This window comes from Rhineura floridana, chromosome 1, assembly GCF_030035675.1.
Source record: "Rhineura floridana isolate rRhiFlo1 chromosome 1, rRhiFlo1.hap2, whole genome shotgun sequence".
Taxonomy (NCBI): Eukaryota; Metazoa; Chordata; class Lepidosauria; order Squamata; family Rhineuridae; genus Rhineura; species Rhineura floridana.
Window position 1 is genome coordinate 240,951,059 of NC_084480.1, and position 16,765 is coordinate 240,967,823.

Here is a 16,765-nt window from a genome sequence, read left to right on the forward strand (position 1 = left end):
TTATCCCCCTCCCACAGTCTGAAGATGTACAGTCCTGTCTCCTAACACTGGGTTACAGTGTTGGACTAAGATCCAGGTTCAAATGCCAACCCAGCCATGAAGCCCACTGGGTGACCTTCAGCCAGACACAGTCTCTCAGCCTGACCTATCTCACAAGGTTGGTGTAAGGATAAAATGAAAACTGGGGGGACTATGTGCACCACCATGAGCAAATTAAAGGAAAAGTGGGATATAAATGCATTAATAATTAAATAAATACATTTCAGCTGCAGTATGTGGACCCCAGCCTCAGCCAACCTGCTGAGCTTTTTAATAATAACAACAACATCAACAACAATAAAAGAAGCAGCAATGTGGTAGTGGTGGGGATGCTAGACTGTGAAGGCAAAAGGGTGGATAGATTGAGTAGGGGGGTTAGTACTTTTAGGCCTTGGGATGATCATCAGAACTGATGACTTGGTTAACGTGCACTTGGGGAATGAGAGTGGAGCAAAGGTCAGATAAGTGCATGCACACACACAAACATACCTGTCCCTCATGCAAGCATCTGCAAACATGCATGCATTTGGGCACGTGGGAGGGGGGAAGCCCTCAACTGGTGCAGCATCATGGAGAGAGAGATTGGGGGGGCAGAGTGTAGGTGGAAGAAAGGGGGAGCATTGGTTCCTGTACTTAGCTTCAGAGATGGAGGGTGAGCAAGTCCTGAGCTTCCTCACTGCTCCTTGACTCCATCTGGGCTGAAGGCAAGATCTGAGTGGCTTTGCAAATAAGAATAATTTTTAAAAGGAGATGGCAGTGAATCAGGAGCCAAGAAAGGCAGGCAGGCTGGCTATGAGGAGGGAAGGGGGGAAGCAGTCTTTCCTTGCAGCCTTGCATCATTTTGCTTCACAAAAAGCTCTCTCCTCTCTTTCTAAGGCAGCAGTAGCAGCGGCAGTGCAAGGAGATGGGAATTGGCGATAGTAATCCCCTCTTCTTCCTAGTAGCACCACCTGGGGCTGGCACCAGAGGGTGGCCAGGTCAGGCCTGGCTGAGGGCCCCTGAAGGGCCCCTCCTTAGGGTGGGTGAGTAGTGCTTCCTTCCGCAATCCGCAGCAGCCTTGGCTCTCAATCCTGCCACGGATTGCATAGAGGGAGCTCCCAAGCAGGCCTGCGACACCTGCCTGCATGCCCCAGCTACCTTTACCTGCTGGGTGTGCTGTGGGCACAAGACCGCCATCTACCAAGATGGTGGCCAAGGTTTCTCTAAGGGGCTGATGCCCTTGCTGTCACCTTGGTTGGTGGCAGGTATGCATGCACGTAGCATGCATGCGGGACATCAACCAATATGGCAGTGGAGGCATCAGCCCGTGAGAGAAGCCTCAGCTGCCATCTTGGTTGATGGCAGGCATGCACGCACAGCACAGCCAGCATTTACTTCAAGGGAGAGGTAGGCAGGGCATGCAGGCCAGCATCGCAAGCCTGCATGATAGTAGGGGGTTGCCTCTCTGCGATCCACAGCAGGGTCATGGAAGAGAGTACTACCCACCCACTCTAAGGAGGGGCCCTTCAGGGGAAAGGCAGGTAGGTGGTGTAATATTTACAAGATTTGAAATGAACTACAAATACTGGTTAGAAGGAACAAACTTTACTTAACAGTGTGTTGCTGCAGAATCAAGAGCTGTAATGCTCTAACCCAGACAGAGAGCTCTTCTTTCATTTTCCTGCTGGTCCCACCCCCCAACTGATCTAATTCACTTGAGTTTCTACTCACATTACAGGTGGGGTATGTTTGCAGGTGCCAGGGCCCCAGCATGCCTAGTGCTGGCCCTGGCTCTACCCTCAGTCTTTTTTGGCATTTGCCATGTGTTTTATAGGCAGATGCCTGCCCTCAACATGCCTGAAAGAAGTCCTCCCCTCTCATTTGGAGCAAGGGGGTGGTGTCATCTGCAGCGGCAGTGTCCAGGGCAGCGGCAGTGTCCAGGGAGTGAAGACCTTTTAAAAAAAATCATTTCTTTACAGTTTGCAGGCCCCTCTGGAATACTTCATGGCCCCCCTGAGGATCATGGCCCCCAAGTTGGGAACCACCGCTCTAGACATCAGTGGAATGTGAGTTGCATCAATAAAATCAGCAGTCTTTAGTTTATTTTTGTATTCCTTAAGAACTATGCAGCCATAGAGATGACTATACTAACCTGTGATAAGGTATTTGTCCCAAGATAGTTCGTCCATCTATATCAACCTACAAAGAGGTTGGGAAAAGGTTTACCACCCATTAAACTGGCAATTTCTGTTAGAATTCTTGATTAGAATTGATGGTTGTATGGGCTTATTCTCTTAATGCAAGCAGTTTTATAATACATGTCAACTAATACATTACTGGCCTAGGTACACAATCTCCTGGCCATTTAATGACAGCTAATAAAAATGATTAGGTAAGGTAGCTATATCATTCACCTCCACCATTGCTTGTTTTTTCTTTAGGCACAGCCTTGATATAACTTATACTCATTCTGTAATTTACAGTAGCCTTTAGAATCACTAGAGAGGTTATTAATTTGAATCGGCTCAAATCTAAATGCACCATAAATAATGATATAGCACTTTAGATCATTACACGGATGTCTCTTTCAACTGGAAGAATGGCTTGTGTAAAAAAGCTGATAAATACATCTTCTGCATTTACTGTAATTTATTCCAGTCCAGAGAAATCAACTGCACAAACTTTTCCTTAGGACCAGGGGCTGACCATATCAGCATGAAAAGGAAAGCTGTTGACTCATTTTCATTTTTGCCCAAACAAGCTACAGTATTTTAGGGCCGGTGGAAATGGAGGGTGAGGTGGGTGTGTTGTTTGAGGCTATGTGAAGCTGTGCTGCAACTGTGTGCAATATAATATCATAAATCCTAGTACTCTTGACCTCTAGTTGGGGTCATCTGACCCCAACACCTGTTGCAAGATCCTCCATAGATAAGCATTTTGAACAGATTACCCAACAGAAAATGAAAATTCTTATCTGTAGTCAACACTATCTTATTATGTCCATAGGAAAAAAAGAGATGTTTATTGAAAGCAAGTGTGCTACACACATATCAAGGGGAAAAAAGTGAAAATTCCCAGAGTAATGAATGACTCGGCTGCTCTAATGTTTTACAAGAATGTCACCAGAACTAAAACTTTATGTTAACCTTTGTTCAATGTAGTAGTTATTTGAGTTCAGCGATAACCCAGACTTTTTTTACGCTACATGTTTTAAACACCTAGCCGATTTTTACATCATTTCAGTGTTTTGTTTTGCCCCTAGCACATGGTTGGTATCAAATAAAATTGGATGGGAAACCTTTTTCAGCTTGAGGGCCACATTTCTTTTGGTGTGTTCTTCTGATGGCCACATGCTAGTGGTGGGCGGGGCTAGAATCAAAAGGGGTGAAGCAACACAGGTAAATTTTACTGTAATGTGTAGGGTACTTTCTGCTCATCCTCACACACCCCTCCCTATCCTCCATCAAGGCAAGCAAGAGTCCAGCCAGGCAAAAACACTTGGGGGGGGCACAGTGAAGGGTGTAGCCTTGGCAGAGTCCTGAGGGTCAGCTAGAGAGGCCTGGAGGGCCATATCTGACCCCTGGGCCTGAGGTTCCCCAGCCTGAAATAAACAGTTACATACCAACAGGGCTGTCTCCAGGTTTCAGGGTACACTTGACAAAATTTCCTCTGATGGGCTCCCTCCTATATTGATGGGATCCAGCCATTTACTTGCCTAGTGGCAGCAGCAACAGGCATATTGGAAATTATAATGGTCGCCTGCTGTGTTCCGGTCAGGTAAGCTTGCATCTGGGGGTGCAGGGCAAGTGTCAGTGCCAGTGAATACTGCTGTGGCGCTAGAACCCTGAGCAGTTCCTGAGGGTGCCATGTGCGGATGCTAGGCCTGCACAATAGTGGTACCAAATAAACTGCTACTATTTGTATTAGGGTTGCCAGGTCAGAAGCATCCCAAAGCCTGAGATGTCAGGGGCGGGCCCTAGTGATGTCATGGGGTTGGGCCGTAGTGATGTCATAGGGGTGGGCCCAAGTGATGTCATTAAGCATGATACATTAAGCATCAACCACAGCTGCTTGGAGCATACAATTCAAACAAAAACATTTCTCTGATTGGAAATTAAGATAGAAATTTTAGCTAAAAGATAGAACCTGGGTAGGGAAGGAAGATTTAATCTTGCTTCTGGCAAGAAGGGTTTAAGTGCCCTCAAGCCAGCCCAGTCACCAGAAGGCCACTGTAGGAAGAAAGGAGCCTAGTGTTGTGGAGATGTTAGATGGGAGCATTCGGGAGTAAAGATGGATGCCCCGGAAGGCTGCAATTCTAAACACACTTAAGCACCATAGAATGCTACAGGACTTACTTCTGAGTAGATATAGTTTGGATTGTCCTGTTGGTAAAGCTTGACTAGGGATCCTCTGCAAAGACATCCATATCCAAATCAGGGTTGGCAACTCCCTGCCTGGAATGCCCTGCTCTTTTAACGTGGCTACTCCAAACTTCTTTACAGATTTGACCCTTCACTTCAGAAAAAGGTCTGAGAAATGAGTAAGAGTAAGAAGATTCTCTACCCTTTCTGTCTACCCTGTGGGCTGCTATAAACTCACTTTGACAGCCAACCCAATTCCAGTGAGTAATAATTGACAGAGAGAAAACACACATGGTTTGGTCTACCTTCACAGGCAGCAGTTTGGGAACAATTATTGCAGCCACACTTTCAAATATGTGGATTCTCTTTTTTACCATTATTGGGCAAGAAACAAACTGCCATGCAACCTAGTGTTAGATGAGAGCACTCAGGAGTAAAGATGGATGCCCCTGAAGGCTGCAATTCAAAACACACTTACTAAGCCCCATAGAACTCAACAGGACATACTTCTGTGTAGATATGGTTTGGATTGTCCTGTTGGTAAAGCTTGACTAGGGATCCTCTGCAAAGATATTAATGTCCCAGCAGGGTTGGCAACCCCCTGCCTGGAATGCCCTGCCTGTACATTTAACATGGCTGCTCCAAACTTCTTTACAGATTTGACCCTTCACTTCAGAAAGACACGAGTAAGAGTAAGAAGATTAGCCACAAGCCTATTCTGTCTACCTTGTGGGCTACAATAAACTCACTTTCACAGCCAACCCAATTCCAGTGAATAATAATTGACAGAGAGAAAACACACATGGTTTGGTCACAGGCAGCAGCTTGGGAACAACAAAAATTGCAGCCATGCTGCCCAGTATCAGAGTTTGGAAAAGTTACTTTTTTGAATTACTACTCCCATCAGCCCCAGCCAGCATGGCCACTGGATTGGACTGATGGAGTTGTAGTTCAAAAAAGTAACTTTTCCAAGCTCTGCCCAGTATGTGAATTCTCTTTTACCACTATTGGGCAAGAAACAAACCATCATGCATCCAACAAGGTGAATCATCAGTGGGTTTAAGGGGGTTGAGCTGAGCACATGGAACCACTGTTGTTGCTTCTATGGATGTAAGGTTAAAGGTAAATGAAATGCAAAAGAAAAAGAACAACAAAAGACAGTGATGGGACTGAATCAGCCTTGGTCACCCTGATGGATGACCTTTATTGGGAGGAGGACAGGGGGAGTGCGACCCTGTTATTCTGACTTGATCTCTCAGCTGCTTTTGATACCATTCACCATGGTATCCTTCTGGGTCGACTTGGTGAGATGGGTATTGGAGGCATTGTTTTACACTGGCTCTGATCCTATCTCCAGGGTCGCTCTCAGAGAATAGCATTGGGTGATAGTCTTTCGGCCCCCTGGCAGTTGTGCTGTGGGGTGCCACAGGGTACTATCTTTTCCCCATGCTGTTTAACATCTATATGAAGCCCTTGGGAGCAGTCATCAGGAGCTTTGGGGTGAGGTGTCAGCAGTATTCTGATGATACCCAGCTCTATTTGTCTGTAACATCTGAATCAGGAGAGGCCATGTAAGCCCTGGACTGGTGCTTGGACTCGGTGGTGGGCTGGATGAGGGCCAATAAACTGAGTCTGAATTCTAGCAAGATGGAGGCACTGTGGATTGGTGGTTCCTGAGTTCAGATAATTGGTCAGTTGCCTGCTTTGGATGGGGTCATACTCCCTCTGAAAGAGCAGGTCCGTAGTCTGAGGGTGCTCCTGGATCCATCTTTGTCACTATAGGCCCGGGTGACCTCCATGGCTAGGAGTGCCTTTTACCAGCTTCAGCTGGTAAGGCAGCTGTGGCCGTTTTTGAACCGGGATAGCCTGACCACTGTTGTCCACGCACTGGTAACCTCCAGGCTGGATTACTGTAATGTGCTCTATGTGGGGCTGCCTTGAGGTTGGTCCAGAAGCTGCAGCTGGTGCAAAATGCAGCGGCGAGACTGCTCACTGGGGCAGGGTATCGCCAACATTTCACCCCACTGCTGAAAGAATTGCACTGGCTGCCCATTTGCTACCGGGCCAAATTCAAGGTTCTAGTTTTGGTGTACAAAGCCCCATACAGCTCAGGACCAGGATACCTGAGAGACCGTCTTACCCCTTATATACCCTGTTGATCACTGCAATCTGCAGGTGAGGGCCTCCTGCAGATACCATCTTATCAGGAGGTTCATTCTGCACAATATAGGAAACAGACCTTTAGTGTGGCGGCACCTACCCTGTGGAATTCCCTTCCCTTAAATATTAGGCAGGCGCCATCTCTGCTATCTTTTCGGCTCCTTTTGAAAACTTTCCTCTTTCAACAAGCCTTTTAAGTTGAGACCTAGCCCAGTCTGCATCTATGTTAGAATTGCTTGTTAATATTTTTTTAATAAAGTTTTTAACCCTTTTTAAAAATATGTTGTTAAAGCTTTTTAAAAAAATGTTTTTAACGTTGTTATTTTAAGGTCTGTTTTTATGATGTGTTAAAGTGTTTTTCGTGCTTCTGTTTACTGCCTTGGGCTCCTGCTGGGAGGAAGGGCAGGATATAAATCAAATAATAAATAAATAAACAGATAGATAAATAAATAATGTTATTGTTTGAATTGCTTCTGTAAACCACTTTGAGATTTTTTACAATAAAGTGGTATATAAATGTTGGAAATAAAATACATAAATAACTTTTGGAGTCACTGTGGCCCTTGGATCTCTTTCCACTTTTAGGAACAAAGGAATCTACCTTATACTAACTCAGGCCATTTGATACGATCTAGCTCAGTATTGATGACATGGACTATCATTAGCTCTCCAGGATTCCAGACAATAGTCTTTTCCAGAAATTGAATTTTGGACCTTTGCATGCAAAGCATATGCCTTACCACTGAGCTACACCCTTTCCCTGTTTAAAAAAAATCTTTTAAATTGTTCTTTTAAATTCACTAATGAACGCACAACTTACCTAGGGCAGATCCACATCATTCATTTAAAGCACATTAAACATACATTTGAACCATATGAATCCCACCACAGAATCATAGGAACTATAGTTTGTTAAGGGTGGTGGGAACAATAACTGTGAGGGGGAAACTACACTTCCCAGGATTCTTTAGGGGAAGTCACGTGCTTTAAATGCAAATTGGATGTGGTTTAAATGTATTGTGTGGATCTACGTAATAAATTTTGCCTGCATGTAAATCATTTTAATTATTTTTAAAAAATAGAAATGAGCTATAAAGTGTATTGCGTGACCATGGGCTACTCACCATCTCTCAGCCTAATCTGCCCCTCAGGATGAAAACAACAGAGGGGAACCATGACCACCAAATGAAGAAGGGCACACTTAAAATGTGGAGGAAGTGATAATGTACAACCATAGTGTGAAATCAGATACTCATTGGGAGATAGTATGAAGAAATATTTATATAAGCATGACTGTCAAATATGTTTATTATTTACACAACCTGTAAATATATTTGTAGTGCAATCCTATGTTTGTTTACTCAGAAGCAAGTCCCAATGTATTCAATGGGACTTACTCAAACAGGGAAGCGTGCACAGAACTGCAGCCTCAAGTAATAAGGAACACCCAACCCAAAATTCAGAATCATGCCACTTTAAGCTGTTTTGTAACTGTTTATACTTTTAATGGTTATTGGATTTTAAAGGGGTTTATTTCTTGTTGTGAGCTGCCCTGGTTTCCAATCGGCAATCCTGCCTCACAGGGTTGTTGGGAAGGTTTTGGGGAAGAGTCCATATACACACACACACTGGAGATGTAAAAATACATAGACCCCATATAATAGTTTTTTGTCAAAACCAGTTGGTCATTGCAAAACCTTTTAAAAAAAAGATAAAATCAGTATTAGTTTCCTACATAATAAAAGCAGCGATACCTATGTAAGCCCTGCCTAATTGCTTTAAAAGTAGGATTGGAGGACAAGAGAAAGATTTACAACATAAGCACAATCCTTTGCTATGTCCACTCAAAAGTCCCATTAATTTACAGCACAATCCTTACCATGTCTACTCAAAAGTAAGTCCTATTGAATTCCATGGTATCTGGGTATGTGGGATTAGCATTGCAGTTTTACTCCCAGAAAAGCAAGTATTGGATTAAAGCTTCATATTGGAAAGGTTTTCAAAACATTGCCCTCTTCTACAACCCAGGAAAATTTAAACTTGTTTGACTCCTGCACATGAGAAAAAAAGACTTTTGGTACTGCTGAAAGCCATATACTTACTCAATTTATGAGATTTTCAGATAAACAGGAAAAAAACAACCATTTTCTGCCTTTGCAATGGGGTCTAGGTACTGTCTGGAGGCCCAGAAATCCCTTGTCAATCACAACCCTGATTTCACTTATTGGCTACAAACCTGAAAGGGCAGGCTTAGAGTAGCCAGCTAAGAGATGATTTCACAGAAGTTGTGGGGGGCAGCTGATATTTTGGTGTATATCTCGTGAACCAGACCACCTAGAAACTTATTTTTTTAAATGAAAGCTGAGAGATTAAGCAAACTCATGTGGAGACCTGAAATGGACCCCAAAAATCCAGTCACCAAGCAAAAACTGGACACCTGGCAACTGTAATTTGTATGCTTGTGTGGTATTAATATTGGGCTTAAGTTTACCATTGCCAGATCTTTTCATACATCATATGACTTGGGTCACTTGTTTCACATATTTGCTCTGACATTACCTTCTGCAGCTCACCTTTTCCAATATTTTTGTCTGTGGTACACTGTGGGTCTAGATTGCTTACCCTCATCTGTTGGTGGTTCTTCTCTGAAACATGGACAAAGACTAGATGGACTTTTGGTCCCTTCCAGATCTGTGACTGCATGACAGACAGATCCTGGGTGGCTTCATGGCACGTTAGAGATATGTGATATCTGTACTGAGTTGCATATGAAACTTCACTGACATGTAGAAAACTCCTAGTGCAAATGCAGCCTAAATGCAATCCTAAGAGCATGTAGCTTTCCACACTTTCAAATATGTAACAATCAGGAGTGTGGGAAACATCTCTGGAAATGGGATGCATTTTTTCTACTGAACCTGTGTTGAAAGGTGGAAACAAGCTGCGTAGGCTATACAGCCAGTTCCAGTATTTCTATCATTTAGAGGGAAGGACAACAGACCAGCACAGTCTGAAATTGTCTGATGCAGGGATTTGACCTGCAACAGTGCATCTGATCTCTTAAGCAATAGCTGGGTGGGGGCTTCCATATGGCAAGTTCTCCAAATAGGAGTGCAAAAACAGGAACTACCTCAAAGGAGCAGCCTCAGTCAGCCTTGTACTTGTGGAATACAGCAAGCAAATATCTCACTACTGCAGCCTCTTCATGCAGAGCTTGGAAAAGTTACTTTTTAAAACTACAACTCCCATCAGCCCCAGCCAGCATGGCCACTACATTGGGCTAATGGGAGCTGTAGTTCAAAAAAGTAACTTTTCCAAGCTTGCAGCTTTCATGCATGAAGAAGCAATGAGAGGAGGAAAACCCACAGAGGGATAGAAGGAAAGACTAGCAGGCTGTCAATCATCTGATGTCACAATGATGTCAGATGAAATCAAATCAGACTGGCATAGCCCACAAAGTGTTGACAATTTCCTGATCATTGCATCTTGAGAAGCCCCTTTCAAAGTACTTGGCAAGATCTGATGGTCAGCTGATGGTAGAGTCTTGTGATGCCCCTTGCAAAGCACCCTTGCAAAGTCCTGACAATTAGCTGGTTATTGGGCCTTGCAAAGTCCCTTTTGGCATAGCCAGGTCCCACACCTGATGTCCCATACCTGATGTCAGGTGTAGGGCAGGTGGGCATGGCTTGGCCGAAATGGCCTGGTGGGCTAAATGGGGAGGCCTGGGAGGCCTAACTAGGCCCATGGCCCAGAGGTGCCCCCTTGCCCTAACTGGAACTCTGGACAGTAACCTGGCATCTATATTTTGAACTAGATGAAGTTTTTGAATGATCTCAAAGAGCAGCCTCATGTAGCGTGCATTGCAACAATCTAGTCTGGAAGTTACCGAAGCATGGAATACTGTGGCTAAGTCTCTATCTCTATCCAGAAAGGACTTTAGCTGGTCAAACAACCACAGCTGGAAACAGGGACTCCTACTCAGTGAGGCCACCTGAATGTCCAGTGACAATGTTGGATTCAGGAGTACCCCCAAGCTGTAGACCACTAGTCCTTTAATTTTAAAACAAAGGAATGTCCTTAACAGGGTAGTCAAATAGATAAAACACACAGAAAGAAATTTAAGTTTTTTGGGAAAAGATAGGTTAGATTATTTAAAATTTTGTGGGTCTATTAAGAGAGAACTTTCGTTATATTATTTCAAAATACCTGTGACTCATTTGAGCTCATTTTTGGTTTAGTGGTATAAGGATTTCCCGCAAGCTGTTATTTTGAAGTCAAAATTGCTTCCAAGTTTTACTTAATTTTGCAGATTAAATCAGTGTGACACAGGAGAAGTTATAAATATATTCATTCTTTGTGCCAATCTACTGCAAATTTGCCTGTAGTCATTGGTCTAGAATCTGTTTGTGAAATCTGAATTTTATATCTTTTAATTTTTCTAAGGTGTTTAGTAGTTGCCTTAAACTTTGGTTTAATTTTATTTTAGATTTATATTAATGATGTTTCATTGGATGCCTTGTTATAAGAAAAGGATAACATAATACATAGTCTTGTTTAGGGTTCTATTTATAATCTCTAAAATATCTGGAAGGAATATGAACGGACTGTTCAGTAACTTCTTTTCTACGGATCACTTGAAAATTGCTGAGGGTCTTGGTGAACCACTTAGGGCACAATCCAATGCCAGGCTGAGGGGAGTTGGATGTGGTGGATCTCCAGCTGAGCTGACTGAGTCCGGGCTCAGCCAGGCTACACTGACATAAGTCACTCAGCCTGGCTGCACGAGGAGCCAGTTGGCTCAACTGAGATCAGTGCACATGGAGCCAGCATAAACCACCATAAGGCCTGAAAAAGGGTGATATAGAGGAGAAGCCAAGGTGAGGAGATTTAGGCCGCATCCAACTTGTGTTCAGAGCACTCCTGTAGGTCCCAATCCAGGCAAAAGTTACGCTGGGAAAAAGGTCAGTCTAAGAAAATGGTTGCAATAGAAGTCAATGGAGATGGCTTACTCCCCGGTAGAGGTATTTGGGAGAGCAGACTTTTACTTTCTGGTCCCTGCGCAATGCTCCCAGCTGAGCTGGTATTCAGCCAACCCAGAGGCTCCTGAATGGCAATTATAGGTGCCAGAACTTTAGTTTTGCACCACCTAACCTTTGGAATTCCCTCCCCTTAAATATTAGACAGGCACCATCTCTGTTATATTTTTGGTGCCTACTGAAGACCTTCCTCTTTCAACAAGCCTTTTAAGTAGAAACCTCTCCCAGTCTGCTTCTGTGTTGGAATTACTTTTTTATGTTTTTAAAGCTTTTTTTAAAAAAAGATGTTTTTGAAGATACTTTGTTTTAATATGTTTTTAAAGATGTTATGTTTTAATAGGATTTAAAGTCTTTGTTTTTAAGATGTTTTAGAGTGTTTTTAGTGTTTTTGTTTGCTGCCCTGGGCTCCTTCTAGGAGGAAGGACATGTTCCAGTCATGACAAAGAAGCAAAGTTTCTAGATATTCTAAATGACTATTCCCTAGATCAGTTGGTCATGGAACCGACCAGAGGGACGGCAACCCTGGACTTAATCCTCAGTGGGGACCGGGACCTGGTGCGAGATGTAAGTGTTGTTGAACCGATTGGGAGCAGTGACCACAGTGCTATTAAATTAAACATACATGTAACTGGCCAATTGCCAAGAAAATCCAACACGGTCACATTTGACTTCAAAAGAGGAAACTTCACAAAAATGAGGGGATTGGTAAAAAGAAAGCTGAAAAACAAAGTCCAGAGGGTCACATCACTCGAAAATGCTTGGAAGTTGTTTAAAAACACTCTATTAGAAGCTCAACTGGAGTGCATACCGCAGATCAGAAAAGGTACCGCCAGGGCCAAGAAGATGCCAGCATGGTTAACGAGCAAAGTCAAGGAAGCTCTTAGAGGCAAAAAGTCTTCCTTCAGAAAATGGAAGTCTTGTCCAAATGAAGAAAATAAAAAAGAACACAAACTCTGGCAAAAGAAATGCAAGAAGACGATAAGGGATGCTAAAAAAGAATTTGAGGAGCACATTGCTAAGAACATAAAAACCAACAACAACAAATTCTATAAATACATTCAAAGCAGGAGACCATCTAGGGAGACAATTGGACCCTTGGATGATAAGGGAGTCAAAGGTGTCCTAAAGAACGATAAGGAGATTGCAGAGAAGCTAAATGAATTCTTTGCATCTGTCTTCACAGTGGAAGATATAGGGCAGATCCCTGAACCTGAACTAACATTTGCAGGAAGGGATTCTGAGGAACTAAGACAAATAGTGGTAACGAGAGAGGAAGTTCTAAGCTTAATGGACAATATAAAAACTGACAAATCACTGGGCCCGGATGGCATCCACCCGAGAGTTCTCAAAGAACTCAAAGGTGAAATTGCTGATCTGCTAACTAAAATATGTAACTTGTCCCTCAGGTCCTCCTCCGTGCCTGAGGACTGGAAAGTGGCAAATGTAACGCCAATCTTCAAAAAGGGATCCAGAGGGGATCCCGGAAATTACAGGCCAGTTAGCTTAACTTCTGTCCCTGGAAAACTGGTAGAAAGTATTATTAAAGCTAGATTAACTAAGCACATAGAAGAACAAGCCTTGCTGAAGCAGAGCCAGCATGGCTTCTGCAAGGGAAAGTCCTGTCTCAGTAACCTATTAGAATTCTTTGAGAGTGTCAACAAGCATATAGATAGAGGTGATCCAGTGGACATAGTGTACTTAGACTTTCAAAAAGCGTTTGACAAGGTACCTCACCAAAGGCTTCTGAGGAAGCTTAGCAGTCATGGAATAAGAGGAGAGGTCCTCTTGTGGATAAGGAATTGGTTAAGAAGCAGAAAGCAGAGAGTAGGAATAAACGGACAGTTCTCCCAATGGAGGGCTGTAGAAAGTGGAGTCCCTCAAGGATCGGTATTGGGACCTGTACTTTTCAACTTGTTCATTAATGACCTAGAATTAGGAGTGAGCAGTGAGGTGGCCAAGTTTGCTGACGACACTAAATTGTTCAGGGTTGTTAAAACAAAAAGGGATTGCGAAGAGCTCCAAAAAGACCTCTCCAAACTGAGTGAATGGGCGGGAAAATGGCAAATGCAATTCAATATAAACAAGTGTAAAATTATGCATATTGGAGCAAAAAATCTTCATTTCACATATACGCTCATGGGGTCTGAACTGGCGGTGACCGACCAGGAGAGAGACCTCGGGGTTGTAGTGGACAGCACGATGAAAATGTCGACCCAGTGTGCGGCAGCTGTGAAAAAGGCAAATTCCAGGAAAGGTATTGAAAATAAAACAGCCGATATCATAATGCCGTTGTATAAATCTATGGTGCGGCCGCATTTGGAATACTGTGTACAGTTCTGGTCGCCTCATCTCAAAAAGGATATTCTAGAGTTGGAAAAGGTTCAGAAGAGGGCAACCAGAATGATCAAGGGGATGGAGCGACTCCCTTACGAGGAAAGGTTGCAGCATTTGGGCCTTTTTAGTTGAGAGAAAAGGCGTGTCAGAGGAGACATGATAGAAGTGTATAAAATTATGCATGGCATTGAGAAAGTGGATAGAGAAAAGTTCTTCTCCCTCTCTCATAATACTAGAACTCGTGGACATTCAAAGAAGCTGAATGTTGGAAGATTCAGGACAGACAAAAGGAAGTACTTCTTTACTCAGCACATAGTTAAACTATGGAATTTGCTCCCACAAGATGCAGTAATGGCCACCAGCTTGGATGGCTTTAAAAGAAGATTAGACAAATTCATGGAGGACAGGGTTATCAATGGCTACTAGCCATGATGGCTGTGCTCTGCCACCCTAGTCAGAGGCAGCATGCTTCTGAAAACCAGTTGCCGGAAGCCTCAGGAGGGGAGAGTGTTCTTGCACTCGGGTCCTGCTTGCGGGCTTCCCCCAGGCACCTGGCTGGCCACTGTGAGAACAGGATGCTGGACTAGATGGGCCACTGGCCTGATCCAGCAGGCTCTTCTTATGTTCTTATGAAGGGCAGGATATAAATTTAATTTAAAAATAAATAAATACAAACATTACGCCAGCTATTCTTCCTCCAGTACAGTTTATGTCGGTTTCCCTTGAGTTGGATTGCTCTGTTAGTACGGTTAAAGGGAGAAGGGAAGCTCTATAGTTTGCTGTAGCTTTCTGTTTGATTGTTGTTTTGCCCTCTGCTTCCTCCTTCTTGCTGTGCTGCCTTTTGAATTCTCCATTACCACATGAGCAAGCAGGTATGGGGTGTTTGCCAGAAGTTAAAAAGTATGAACTGAAAGTAACCTCCATTTTCTTATTTCCTAAGCTGTGCCTATATCACTGTATACATGAACAGGTTACAAGTACACTATTTTTATATATACTTTACTGGAGAAAGCTTGTTTGTGAGTTAGGAGAAAGGGGGGAGTGGGGCTGGTTATTGCTCATTCTGTTGTTGTTGTTTTTTGCCATTTTACTTTGCTACATATTCCATAAACTCCAACAAGAAAAGGGTGGAAACTCTGTTCAGGAAGTCTGAGCAATAAGGTCAGTGGTGGTGAGCCAGAACTTACAAAACTGAAAACAGCTGTAGGAGAGTCCTACATTGAGACAGACCTTTGGCTCTTTATGTACATAAAGGGTTGGAGGTCCACCAGATAAACCTGAAGGATAGGGAATTCTCTGGAACTTTGAGGACCTCCTTAAGAGTGCTCATAACACGTTGTCCGATACTATGATACTTTACCCCCAGCTAGCTTCACTATATTGCTTTTAAGTGCCATTATTTCATTTTTGTAAACAAAAACCTGCACATTTTACTTCACATGTCTCATAAGCCACAGCAACTTTATTCCAGGGTTTAACAATGACGTTCCCACCTTAAGGTGGGGGCGTGATTGCATTCACCCCATATGAGTTAGAAGGCTCGGGAGGTCTACTCCCGATTGGGTGAGCCACATCATGCCTCAATGGGAGGGGGAGGGGAGCAGTAGTATTTAATGCTGCTCCCCCCCGACTCTTGTGCTGTCGTTCTTGTCGCCTTTTACGGTGCATTTCGCCCTAGTGAGCTGTTGGCTGCCTCAAAGGGAGACTGTTCTAACAGGGCCCTGCAGTTCACTGACTGTGTTCTTTCAGACTTAGCAGCCTGTATCACACTTCGAATTTCCAAGACAGATCAGAAGGCCAAAGGGAAACAGGTCACCTTAGGCCCTTGCCCTATTCCTCATTTATGCCCTGTGGCTGCGTTAAGGGCATATTTGGCACTCCGCCCAAAGGGATTTGGCTACCTCTTTATTCATGGAGATGGGTCCTCCCTTACCCGGTTTCAATTCTGGGCTGTGCTCAAGAGGGCTTTGTTGTCATCGGGCTGTGATCCGGCGGTCTTCGGACTTCATTCTTTCCGAATAGGGGCCGCTACAGCTGCGGCACGGATGGACCTCTCGTCATCTGATATACAGACTATCGGCAGATGGTGATCTGCAGTGTTCAAAGCATACATACAGTACTGATGGAGTTGCACCTACGTTGGAGTGCATATACGGCACCCAAGGGCAGATGGCGATCTGCGATTGTTTGCACAGTCTGATAGCTGGAGTGCATATACAGCACCCAAGGGCAGATGGCGATCTGCGATTCTGTGCACGGTTGATAGCTGGAGTGCATATACAGCACCCAAGGGCAGATGGCGATCTGCAGTTGTTGCTAGTTTGAACACTTGCGATTGGAGTGCAGGTACGGCACCCAGGAGCAATTAGTGATCTCCATGGTTTAGCTGTTGCTTAGTTTTAGTTCCAGTTGGTCCTCTATTAATTGTTCTTCTTCCCTTCCCCAGATATCACAATGTGGCCGGAACCAGCAAACGTCTTGCTGTGCGGGCATTCCATCCTCTTTTGGGCGCTGAGGAGAGCATCCTCCACCAACATGGGGACACAGCTCCGTCTCTCTGCCAGGGCTACTTTGCGTTGGCGGGCTCGGAGGGGCATGCTATGGGGTGAACTTCTCCCTACCCTACCGGGAATTTTCAGCTGGCCCTCCTGCCCACATCATAATAGTTCACTTGGGGGAGAATGAATTAGTTCAGCGCCCTGGTTTGGACTTATTTTGTAGAGTACTGATGGATTTAGAGTGGGTTAAAAGTACTTTTCCCCATCTCCTAGTTGTTTGGTCCGCCCTGTTGGAGCGGCGTGTTTGGCGGTTCACCCCAATAAAATTGATAGAGCCAGGCATGGGGTGAACCGGAGA